Source organism: Lontra canadensis, unplaced genomic scaffold, assembly GCF_010015895.1.
Source record: "Lontra canadensis isolate GAN:19392208 unplaced genomic scaffold, GSC_riverotter_1.0 scaffold9, whole genome shotgun sequence".
Taxonomy (NCBI): domain Eukaryota; kingdom Metazoa; phylum Chordata; class Mammalia; order Carnivora; family Mustelidae; genus Lontra; species Lontra canadensis.
The window spans coordinates 6,182,830-6,196,452 of NW_022631003.1; positions in this window are offsets into that span (position 1 = coordinate 6,182,830).

A 13,623-nucleotide genomic window follows, 5' to 3' on the forward strand; every position below is an offset into this window, starting at 1 on the left:
GTGAACTCTTAGAAATTGGACTTAGTATTTTTCTGGATCTGTCCCCTCAAGCAAGGGAAATAAAAGCAAAAATTAAAAGTTGGGATGACATTAAATTAAAAAGCTTTTGCACAGTGAAGGAAATGATTAAAAAATGAAAAAAAAACCCTACTGAATGAAATAATATATTTGCAAATGAAATATTCAACAGGAGGTTACTATCCAAAATACACAAAAAACTCATACAACTCAACACACACATAAAAATGAACAATCCAGTTAAAAAATAAGCAGAGGACCTGTACAGATATTCTTACAAAAAAGACATGCAGATGGTCAACAGACAGATGAAAAGATGTTCAATATCATTAATCATCAGGAAATTGCAAATCAAAGCCAAGTGAACACCAGTCACCACCAGAACACCAGTCTAAATGGTTAGTATCAAAAAGGAAATAATAAGTATTGGCAAGGATGTGGAGAAAAGGGAACCTTTATATACTATTTGTGGGAATGTAAATTGGTGCAGCCACTATGGACAACTGGTATAGAGTCACCTCAAAAAATTAAAAATAGAAATACCAGGGGCGTCTGGGTGGCATAGTCAATGAAGCATCCAACTCTTGATTTTCACTAGAGTCATGATCTCAGTGTCATGGGATTGCCTCAGGTTGGGCTCCCTCAGTAGGGAGGCTGCTTTTCTCCCTCTCCTACTGCCCCTCCCCATGTGCGCGCTCGCTCTCTCTCTCTCTCACCTCTCTCTCTCTCTGTCTCTGTCTCTAAATAAATAAATAAGGTCATGGTCTCAGGGTTGTAGGATCAAGGTTTGCGTCAGCTCTGCACTCAGCACCAAGTCAGCTTGTCCCTTGCTCTCCCCCTCCCCACCTTCTCTCTCTCTCTAAAACAAATAAATAATAAAAAAATAATAATAAAGGAATTGAGCTGTCCTCTATAAAGCCAGCCATTAAAGGTATTTGCAAAATAGGCAAAACCAATACTATTCTTTTCACTAAATTATTTTGGAAACTACAGTTGAACTTTATGAAATATATGTTATTTATGTTAAAATATAATGAGTTTATTATTGTAATTTTTAGAGGAATCAATAATTTTTTTAAAATTATGCTTTAAATTTCTAACATGGTAAATATCAACAAATATAATTCATATAAACAAAAGCTGTTTGGAATTCTCCATAATTTTTTAAAGTATAAATGGGTCCTGAGATCAAACATTTAAGAACTGCTGCCCTTGATAGCCCTACCCCAGGGCAATCTTCTTAGGACTATTAGGAAACAGAGGTTAAGGAATGGGTAGCATAAATGACTGCATAAATGACTATGTATTTTTGGTTCAGAAATTGTTCAAATCTGCTACTTTGGCCAAAGTAGCAGAGTCAGATGAAGTTAGGATTATCTACATCCCTTGGTTTATTGATGTCTGATCCAAACTTTAGCTTTATTTGGTCAGAGTTCTGATGTCCCCACCTCAAAGTAGCCTCTCGAAGACAGATTGGGGCCTGGGCTTAATGACAATAGAACTCCCAGATTGGTTGCAATTTGTGGATTTGGGTGCTGAGGTCCTAGGTCTGTTCTGAAGCATACCTTTCCTAGTTAAGAAAACTACAATTATTTTCACTGTAGTTAGGTGATCAGGTGGTCTAGACTCATAATCTATATCATCCACTAGAATGGGAGAGGAGAATGTGGGCTGCAAGAAACTGGGGAGCTTATTTTGCTTTAGAGGAAGAGAAACTGGTCAAATACCAATTGAGAAAGAAAATGAAGAGGAGTTTTAATTTTATGATCTTGGTGGTGGAAAGAAGGCACAAGAAGAGATTGGATAGTGTTTAGAGGGCATTAGGAATGAGATTTTCATAACCAGCCCAAATCTGGTCTCCTCTATGCAAGAGTTCCCCTGACATAAATTGTAGTAGACCATCAGAACTGCATCAGTTTCGTGAAAGAGCATTTACTTGCTGGTTTAAATAGTTTGTAGTTCCCCAAACTAGTTGTACATGGCTAAAGTATAGTGAAAGACACGAAGGACAAGGAAAATGGAAAATGTAGTTAATGTGGAAAGGAGGGTTTGACATTTAAAGTGGAGGGCTGTATTATTGCTATTGGGGGAATTCAGTAATGAAAAGGAAAATGGTCTAATTACTTGTCTCAACGATAGGCAATGGTCTGTCAATTAGAAAAAGCTAATAAAGGAAAAAGCAAATGTTGACCTAAGCTGTAAAACAAAACAAAACAAAGCAAAAAAACCCCCCCACACACAAAAAAAACCCCAAAAAACAAAAAACACTGACAAAAACAGGATAGAAATGGGAAGGAGGTTTGTAAGGACTTATTTTATATTTTTATTTTAGCCAGAGGCTTCCATTGAGGTTAAACAATAACTCTGTTGTTTAACCCTTAAACTGTCCCTGCTCCCCTTCCCCCAGGGGACTTAAAAACAAGTCCCAGAAACCAGCTCCAGGTGTGGAGGCCAAGAAAAACAAGGCTGTACCCTCCTCAAGTCTAGCCCTGACATAAGTACAGCCATCTTAGCAAAGCAAAAGCTAGCACCTTGCACTGTAAGAGTGGGTTAGCATAAGAGTGGCCATCCTGAAGGCCGGGAAGCCATTTTACTGAGCGTCCCTAACCGGCCGACACTGCGTACGTGACTTGAGATAAGAAAAACTAGCTAAAACCTAAAAAACAACTTGATCATATACCACCAGGGCGGTTAGGCAGTGGAGCCACAGGGACCAGATGTTAATGAAAAACAAGTAGTTAACTTGCAGAGATCACAATCCTGCAAGACAGGGGTCTCCCTTGGTTTACAAATGTCCTAGTGATTTACAACAAAGAAGCTGTCTTCTCAATAGCCCAATTTCCAGGGACAAATGGCTCAGTTCCTTGAAGCCTGATGTCGCCCTCCCCACCATAAAACTGAAGGAAGCTGAGGCAGAGGGAAATGTAAATAAAGTTAAATTTCTTCTAAACCTAATCTCACCTAACCGCCAGGGTGACGCCTGGGTGGCGAAAAGCTAAACAGAGTTAAACTGTCAAAGTGTGGTGCAAGAGATGGCTGTAGCTATGAAAAAGTGCCTTGAAAATGCTATATAAACCCTTGGCTCTGAGAACTTGGGGTCCTTGTTGAAACCTGCTGTGCTGGGCAGATACTTGGACCCCAGCTAGCTGGAAATAAACCTCGCTGTGTGACTTGCATTATCGAGAGTGTTCTCTGTCTAATTGAGGAGTGGTTGACTCCGTACCCTAACGGGGTCTAATCTTTCATTGGAGAACAGACCAAATTAGGGCTGAGGTGTAGCAAATTCCCAGATGTAAAAAGTATTCTAAGTGCTAACTGTGGTGGTCATTAACCTATTTTCTCTTATGTCCATCCTTCTCAGACTCTTCCTTGCTCTATATTCTGAATCACAGGACATGACCAGGTTAAACCATATTTTCCAGTATCCATTTGTCAATTCGTCTCCAGTTAGGTTCAGCCATTAGAAGGTACTGATGGAAAACTAGAAAGGAGAATGAAGTGAGAAGTATCCTACCACTAGGAAAAAGGCACAGAGAACCATCATATACAACACTTGGGGTGACTTGGAAGGTTACCCATTTTGAGTGGATTCAAAAAGATAGCTCCTGCATACAATTACTCTTCATCTAAGGGCCTGAGAAACTAAAGTAACGAGTGATCTGCCTCCAACATACCCAAAAAGAAAAAAATGAAAGGTAAGTTTCTTGGTCCATAGCATTTTGAAATACAACTGGATGAATGTTGGAAGTTCTTTGATTAGGTTCTCTGGCTTGCAGATAATCCTGCAAGGCTCTTGGCTCTGGCCCCTGGATTGGCCTGGTTTGGCCTCTGAGTCATCCTTCGTTTTTAATAGAAGGTAGCATGTGTTCACAGACAAGTAGGTTTATCAGCCTTTTTCCTGCCTATAAAATTGGGGATGGGACAGTCTTACAGCCTCCTTTTGTTTTACACTCTGTCTTTCTAGTTCCAAGCTAGCACTGTTTCTGCTGAAATAAATTTCTCAGGAACTTGGTGGGTCTTCAAGTATTTCAGTGAGGTTCACTCCATTAGACAAAGACCACACAATCTACTACAGTTGGTTTCCATAAAATAATCTCATCTTTATCTTTGTCTCCTGCTAAGAGCCTAGAACTGAGGAATCGCACCTTTAAACTTCTTAGAGGCCCAAAAGTTTGACTGAAGAGATCTGAGGAACACCCTCAATCTCTTGACATAGTCCTTTGTGTGATTAAACACCTTGTCTTTTGATCTCTTGGAGGTCTTAACAAAAGGTTGTGGAGTTACTCCCTGGTCATTTTCTCGAGAGTAAAATTCCCCGACAGTGTTCAGAAACCATCTCCTAGTGTTATGATTTTTACCACCTGGGGAAAATGAAGATTTTCAAAATCATCAAGTCCTGACCCCTTTTTGCTCAACAACTCTTCCCTTAAATTATCTCTCTTTTCTTGAATTTTTATAAGTAGCAAGAATAAACCAGTTGTCACCTTCAACATTTTGCTTGGAAATCTCCTTAACTATATAACCAAGTTGATCACTTACAAGTTCTGCTTTCAACGTAATGGCAGAAGCCAATTTCACTAAGACAACTAAGTGGCAGTTGTCTGCCTCTAGGATTCCCTTTCCTCTAGTTTCCAGTAACATGTTCCTCACTTCCTTCTGAGCCCTCAGTAGTGATGTCCTCAGTTCCATATTTCTACTGATAATCTGGTCATGGCAAGTTAGGTTTTATCATGCTCTTCAACATTCTGCACCCTCTACCCACTACTCCATCCACAGACACATTTTTAGGTATTTGTTATAACAGTACTCCACTTCTGGGTATCAAAATCTGTATAGTTTTCTATTTATGTGTAACAAATCCCATAAATTTAGCAGCTTCAAACAACACACTTTATTATCTCTGTTTCTGTGGGTCAGGAGTCCAGGCACAGCCAGTTGGGCTTTCCACTTTTAGGTCTCTCCAGACTACACTGAATGTATTGGCTGGGCTGTGTTCCCATCTGGAGGCTCAAGTGAAGAAGAATCTGCTCCCAGACTCCCTCAGATTTTTAACAAAATTCATTTCCTTGCAGCTGTAGGAGTAAGAGCTTTGGAGTGTTTTTCCTGGCTGTCAGCCAGTGGCTGTCTTCAGTTTCTAGAGGCCACCTGAGTTTCTTGCCACATGGTCCTCTCCACAGGCAGCTCACAAAGTAACAGCTTGCTTCATCAAAGCCAGCAGGAGAGTAAGAAAGAACAATTCTGCTAACAAGATGGATTCTTATAAAATGTGACATAATGATGAGAGTGAGGTATCCTACCACATCTATGATACAATGTAATATAATTATGGGAGTAATTTCTTATCACCTTTGCCATATTCTATTGGTTAGAAGCAATTCACAGACTGTATCTTGTGAAAATTAATAAAGGGGAAACCTCATTAAAGTGAACTTGGGATAATAGAAGGGAAAGCTGGAATGGGAAACCATACTACTCACTGTCAATTATAGGAAGAATTGTCAATTACAGACCCCTATAAAAAGAATTTTCAATAGGGAAGAATCATCAAATACAGGCTCCAAGAGGGAAAGATGTACATTGCGTCTGCTACAAGAAATTAGCTACCCTTGCAACTCAGCCAATGAGAGGCTTTCATTACCCTAGACTCGTGTTTTTCTCCAACTTTGGATCAAAATAACTCCCCCCAACTTCCTCCTTTTACGTAAAATATCACTCCTTTCCTTTGCTAGACTTGTCAATAATTTTGCTACAATTTGTTATCCCGAATTACAATTCTGTTTTTCCCAAATAAATCAATTTTTGCTGGTAAAATAACTGCCTTTTATTTTTCAGGTTAGCAACCTATATTTGGGGGTAGGGGCATTCATACTGGAAGACACAGATCACTGGGAGTGACCCTAGCCTATTTGTCACACACACATAATTTCTCAGAAGTAATGATTCAATGCTAAATGCAATGCTTAAACTTCATGGAAGAAAGCACACAAAAGGATTCCAAGATATAGTATCTCTCTTCTGGAAAGGCAGAACTTGCCCTGGGTACTGGATTGGGCTAGGCTGATGAGTGGAGCTCGATAAATTTCTGTTGTAGAGAGAGGATTTTATCAAGTATGAACCTGGCAGAGCTTGCCAGCACAAAAAGAATGACAGAAATCTTTGAAAATAGAGGAGAAAACTATTAAAGAACACACACAAAAACACACTAGTTTCTTTGTTATCTCTATTCCATGATGTCTGTCATTTCAAGTGGTAACCACCATTCATTCTGCTTTGGTAGAGTAACTTTCACTTTATATTGGTCAAGTTATTTGTCAGATCATAAAGGTGAAATGAGAGGACTGTCAGGTCCTATGTTTGGTAGGGATGGAATTACAAAGAAAGGAAAATTATGACACTTGGGGAAGGAGTTATGAGGAAGGAAAACCAATGGGGTGCTTAAGAAAAGGACCTGAGTCAGAGTCATCTGGATACCGTGGCTAACACAGTGAATTATTCTCACATAAAACTTCTAAAATGGTTACCTTAAGGTTATACTGGCTACATGGTCAGGGGTCTCATTTCCTTTTCTTAAAACTGGATTGGTGCTCTTTGAAATGTCTAAAGGTATATGGCTGCTATTGGTTGAGTATATTATGTTATAGGCCCAGCACTAAGCTAATTGCTTTGCATGCAATTTCCCAACGACTTTATGGGGATAGATGATATTCTTATCCTTTTTCCTAAGTATGGGGAAACTGTTAAGCTTGGAGTTAGGATGTTGAATAACTTACCTAGGGTCACACAGTTAGTAAACAAAATAGCCAAGACCCAAGCTCATATCTGCTGACACTAAAGTTAAAGCCTTCTTTTTTAAACTTTTTTTTTTAAGATTTTATGTATTTATTTGACAGAGAGAGAGAGCAAGCAAAAGCAGGAGCAGCAGCAGGCAGAGGGAGAAGGAAAAGTACGCTCCCCACTGAGCACAGAGGCACTCAATCCCAGAACTTTGGGATCATGACCTGAGCTGAAGGCAGATGCTTAACTGACTGAGCCACGCAGGCACCATCTAAGTAAAGTTTTTAATATTTAGAAAGAATTTAAGTGTTTCCATACCTCGTTTTAGTCTTTAAACTAGTGAGCTTAAGATTTTTGTTTTTCTCTGGAAGACGCTAACTAGTCTATAGTGACAGAAAGCGCATCAGTGGTTACTGGAGGATGGGAGAGGGCTGGGAGGGGCAGGAGGCAGGAAGAGGGAAATACAAAGTGGCACAAAAAAACTTTTGGGAATAGGGTGCCTGGATAGCTCAGTAGGTTAAGCCTCTAGCTCTTAATTTCAGCTCAAGTCATGATCGCAGGGTCGTGGGATCCAGTCCTGCATCAGGCTCCCTTCTAGGCAGGGAGTCTGCTTGGGATACTTTCTCTCTGTCCCTCCTTCCACTTGTGTGCTCTCTCCCTCTCTCTCTCTCTCTCAAAATAAGTAAATTAACTTAAAAAAACCTTTGGGAATGATAAATATGTTCCCTATCTTGAGCTATCTCGAATTATGGTAGCAATAGTTCACAGCTGAACACATATGTCAAACTTATCAAATTATACTTTAAATATGCACAGTTTATTATATGTCAATTATTCTTCATATTACAGATTAGGAAATGGATATAAAGAAGTTAAAGTGCCTTGTCCAACATTAGCCAGAGAAGCTGTTGCAGAGAAAGGATAAAAATCATTTTTAAAATATTTGAACAAGTGCTGTTTTTCCCTCTCAGTTTGATAATTTATCCCCACATGGTTTCAAAAAGGACTTGAAGAGACATAAAATATGAAATGCATTTTATAGGAAGAAGATTGTATTTAAGAACTCTGGGTTAACTTACATATTTCAATTGAGCACTGGAAATCCATTGTAAATTCATTTGATGAAAACGTTTAATGCATCTCAGAAGTTTGTCATTCCATGCAATTTGAAAAATACGTATCTTTAGGAATTTTATAATTATGTGACCAGCAGGGGGCAACTAAATATTTCAGAAACAGCATCATGTACATGTACAGGGAAACATTAAAATTGGAGAGACTATGAGCATTCTCAGTTGTATAGAACTAAATTCCTTCTAAAACGATAATTAACACCTCACCACATTCTCACAATATTGAATTTGTGAAGATAATCAGAACACTCTCCTAAGTAAAATCTATATACTATGGCCTATATTTGGCAGGTTGTTTTGATTGTTCTTTCAGTTCACAAGATTCTTTGCAAAAATCTATATATTTTATAACCAATGAGGTTTTTTTTAAACTTTGTGTTACAGAAAATACAACAAACATTGACTGGTTAATTTCTGGTTATTCTAGAATTCTTCTATTGCACTTGACGTTCTAAGATCAAAGTAATTAAGAATTGCATAAGATCTCATCTTTAACTTAAAATTTAATAGAGTATCATTTCCTAACCTTCTTTTATAGATAACTAATTTTAAGGTTGTTATATTAGTCATGGTTCTTCATCGAAACAGAACCAACTGTGTTGGAAGAGATCTATATGGTCAAATAATCCAACCTTCCTTCAAATGCAAGTGCAATGACCCTCACAATGAGAGCATTCAGTAAACGTATGTGGACTGAATTGAACTGAATTTACATAAATGGAATTACATATCTCTAGGGGTGGCTGGGCTCTGCTAGGGTTCCACTGTGGAGTTGGGAAGTACTATGGGATAGAGGTTAAGCATGAACTCTGGGGTCAGATGATCTAGGTTCACATAGTGCTCTTTCTGCTTACTTTCTATGTACCCTTGGATGAGTTACTTAACTTTGCTAATCCTCCATTTCCTCACCTATACAAAAAGAGCAGTAATGATGACTAATTATGGTACACATTGTTTGTATTAATCAATATTCAGTTCTCTTCCTCTTCTGGGCACTCAGTGGATTGACTGTTCTTTCTCAGCACCCCAGCAACTAGATGGATCCATGTGACTTGGTCTGGCAATGAAATACTGTGGAATTGACATGTATCAGTTTCTGGATAAAGCCATGAAAAGCCAATATGAAATTCCCCAGCCCTTCTCCTACTGGGGCAATCATGTAAAAAGAATCATAATAAGATGGTGGCACCACAAGGTTGAAAGAGCCTAGATTATCATACCATTGTATGAAAGACAGTTCCCTGCAGCCAGAGCCAACATTTTAGAATAAGAAATAAATCTTTGTTCAGTTAAATCATTGACTTTTTTTTTCAACTGCAGCATAACCTAGACTATTCTGTTCTGCCTCAGAGAGTTGTTTTGATGATTCAATCAGATATGGTATGGGAATTGCTTGTTTGATAAATAATAGCACTTGAATATTATATTGAATTCAATATATTGGATTATATTGAATCAGTCATATTAGCTTTGAATATAAGGTATTGCTTTGTTGTTGATTATTATAATGATTCAAAATTCTGTCAAATTAGAGTACCAGGTAACTTATTTATTTATTTATTGGGGGAAGGTGTGAGCAAGTGAGCTAGCACCCAAGTGGGGGGAGGGGCGGAGGGAGAGAATCACCAAGTAGACTCCCATAGCCTGACAAAGCAGGGTTCAGTCTCAGAACCCATGAGATCACAACCTAAGCTAAACCCCAAAGCTGGAGACTTAACCAATTAAGCCACCCAGGTGCCCCATAGAGTACCAGGTAACTTTTGTTTAAAGTATTCTAACTCTTCAAATTCTTGAAACAATGCCTAACACACAGTAGGCATTCAGGAATAAATGAACAAATTCTTATTTTGCTGATTCTCTGATATTTGCTATCATTTTATTCTAGGATCATTTATTCCCTTGTTAGATTGGTAAGATTTCATTTTCCAGTCCTTTTATCAGATCTAGGTTCTCATTAAACAATTACTTTTGGATAGAGTTGTCCTAGCAATAATGGAGCTTGGGCAGTGAGAACTGTTCATTTATCTTAACTCTCTTCTGAATTCAGAACCAATAAATAGGGAGCCAGATAGAGAAAGATGAAAAACCACCATCTTTCTGATAAAGCTGTTTGGACAATATGACTTCAAGGTATAGCCACAACCAGGCTTTTCAATACTTCTCCTCTAGTCCAAATGGGAAATGGTATAATAAAAAGAAAATTTGGGTCTACAGGACAGATAAACTTGAGCAGAATCACTGCTTTCCATACCCAGTGAGGTCAACCATAGAAAAAACGAGGGTTAGGACTCAGACCTGCCTCTAGAAAGCAAGCCTAAGCTCTGATTCATGTGTTTTTAGATTATTATGCAGAATAAGAAACAGAACAGAATATAATCTGTTGTGGGTAGGTAGGTTTGAAAAACGTGGCAAGAAAGGGGCTGGGTCTTATTTTTTTCCTAAATCACCAATTATGTGAAATAACTCTTTCATCTTAGGGAAGGTGGCAGAAATAAAAATGGAAGTTACTCTTTCCTAAAGTTCTGAAAGTAGCATATTCCTATTTTTAACAGTCAGGCAGGGGAGCACCTAAATATGTAAATATAATAATTTATAAATATATAAATGTCTAACTAGAGAGTATAATAATCACTGATTATAAATATGATTTTGTTGCTCAGGAGAGAGGACTAGACTAGAGATACATATTAGATCAAAAAGAATGAGAACACAAGATTCATTTTCTCCTCTCTTTTCTAGGAAGAAGATGTAAAGTGAAAAGAGAAGAGGGCTGAGTATGAAATTTTGGAGTAATAAATAAAATGACAGAAAGATAAACTTGTAGAGCATGAGGAAAAGTCAGAAAGGTAGGAAGAAAATATGATGACATAAAAACTGTAAAGAAGTGAGTTTCTGCCCAAGGCCAAACAAGCTGCCAACTCATGAAGACTGCTACAGTGTGAAGGCTACATGGATCTAGTGCTGAAGCAGCCTACAAACCGTGGATAAGATGCAAAGGCAACGGAAATCTACAAGCAGAGAGGCTTTAAAGAAGTAACCAGCTATGTTGGTGCCCTGGAAGTTCCTCATGCTGAAATGTTTACAGTCTCATGTTGATGATGACTCAGAAGCTATATGTAGGCCCAGTAGGAAATAGTGATTTTCGTTTAAAAAAAATAAATAAACTTCTGTTACTATTAAAGTAGTACACACATGGTAGAAAGTTGGAAATTATATATAGGTAAAATAGAAAAATAAAAACCATATTTCCAATCTATTACCATTGTTAACAGCTTATTGTATATCTTTCCATACCTTTACTTATCTCTATATATGCATATAAATATATATATTTTTAACCCAAATGGTTTCATACCTGGTGTGCAGTTTTACAACCTTACTTTTTTAAAATTAACAATCTCTACCTTTCCTAGTCAATGAATTTTCATCTTATCTAAAACTCAAATGCAGATTTCCCCATTAGTCACCAAATTATCTTTATTCTGAAAATAACTAACTAAAACTAAGGAATTATTTGTTTTTTCTTTCCTGTATGAACTGTATTTTAAGGTAACCAAATAGTTCTACGTATAAAGTCAACCTCTATTTTGCTGGGGAAAAAAAAGCCAGAATATAGAATGCATGATGGTATTAAAATTATCTTGCAATTCTTTTTTTTTAATCTTACAATTCTTATTGAAATTATTGACTCATACAAGGCTTTTCAACATGTTAAAACATGAGGTTTGTTTGAAGAGAAACTAAGCATATGCATGGTATCAAAATAATGCCATACAAATAACTTCCTAGTCATGAGTTTATAACATATGGATGAGACTGCCATATCATTATTTCAATATCAGTCTAAGCATTACTAATTGAACATTAATTGAATAACATGAAAGATACTATACAAAATATACTAAATTACCTATAATTATTCTAGCTCAAAAGTTTAACTTGAATCTACCAAATCTTTACATATAATATTTCCCAAATATTTCAAAAGGTCATTTTTATATCTATTGACTATTATAAACAAGGTGTTCTGTATTGTTAAGTAACGTTGCAAGGGCAGGAGAATAACGAGACGTATGCATTACTGCATTGTGCTTAGAGATAAATTTTGTTTTACTATGATTCATTGTACTTAAGAAATAAGTCTGGCAAGAGAGGACTGGCTTAGAGTGTTGACTTCATGTATTGCAACACTCTAAAGTCTGTTTGAAGTCTTATTTGAACAGAAAGTACAACTCTCAAATTGAGTCCATTTCCTGGTTGCCAAAGAAATAGCTTTCATTCTCACATCACATGTGAGACCTGATACTTGAATGGGGGTGTTTGAGATTCTTAAATAAATCTGCTTCCATGGCCTGAAGTTATGCCCATCTATGTATCTTCTATAATTCTCAGAATTAGGCCAGTTGCCACAAAGTCTTGGTATCAATGGAAGGTTGGTAGAGTATAGTCTATTTGTAATATTTTTTCACAACTGAGAAAAGTGAAAATACAGTTAGTAATATTGTGTATCATGTTCTCCAAAGAGTAATCATAACAGTTAATGTTTCTTGAGTTCTTTCTTATCACAACACTGTAAAATTTAAAAAAAATTTTTTACTCCACTTTACATATGAGGAAAGAATCTTGGTGAGGTCTTACAGCCAGTATATGATGGGGTTAGCATTATTTATCTGTTGTTAGAATTGGAGTTCAACCCCACTGCACTATACTACTTCAGCGAGTCAAGTTTATACTGATAAACTTTGTAATATTGATTAAATTGATTTTTTAGAAAGATTTATCTATTTTTAAATATTTTATTTGTCAGAGCACAAGCAGGGGAAGCAGCAGGTAGATGGAGAGCCAGCTCTGCACTGAGCAAGAAGCCCGATGTGGGACTTGATCCCACGACCTTGGAATAATGACCTAACCCAAAGACAGATGCTTAATCAACTGAGCTACCCAAGCATTCCAAGACTTATTTATTTTAAAGAGGGAAAGAGTGTGTGCATGAGAGAGGGGCAGAGGGAGAGAGAGAATCCTCAAGCAGACTCCCCTCTGAGCACAAAGCTTGATCTCAGGACCCTGAGATCATGACCTGAGGTGAAATCAAGAATCAGCTTCTTAACTAACTGAGCCACCCAGGCACCTCTTTGATTAAACTGATTTCAAGATTTTCTACCAACTTAATAGTAATACTAACTCATAACAGTTTCTGGATTATCACTGCTAACCTAATGGGAACATCTCCGCATAAAATGAAAGTACTTAGTTTTTGTCAAATATTAGCACTGAAGAAATAAAACATTAACAGAATAGTTTCAACTATTTATTTTCCAGAAAACAGTCACTGCTAATCAAGCCAAAGCCTAAACTTTCACTTGACTTTTTTTTGCTACTTTTTATGAATTTGACAGTCGTGCATTTGGAATGTGTTCAAATTCTATTTGTAGCTGAATCATGTGAATGCCAAGGAGATCAGTACATCTGCTTCTTAGCATCTCTAGAGTAATCTGTATTTGCAGAATGCTTTATATAAATTTGAACATGTTAATGTGCTTAATCAGATTTATTTACCATAGGTCATGAGCTATTTGACCTTTCACAGTGGTTTAATAGAGGTTTGGAGCAAATAACAGATAGCATGAGTTGCTTTTTATTTTTTTTAAGATTTTTATTTATTTATTTGACAGAGAGAGATCACAAGCAGGCAGAGAGA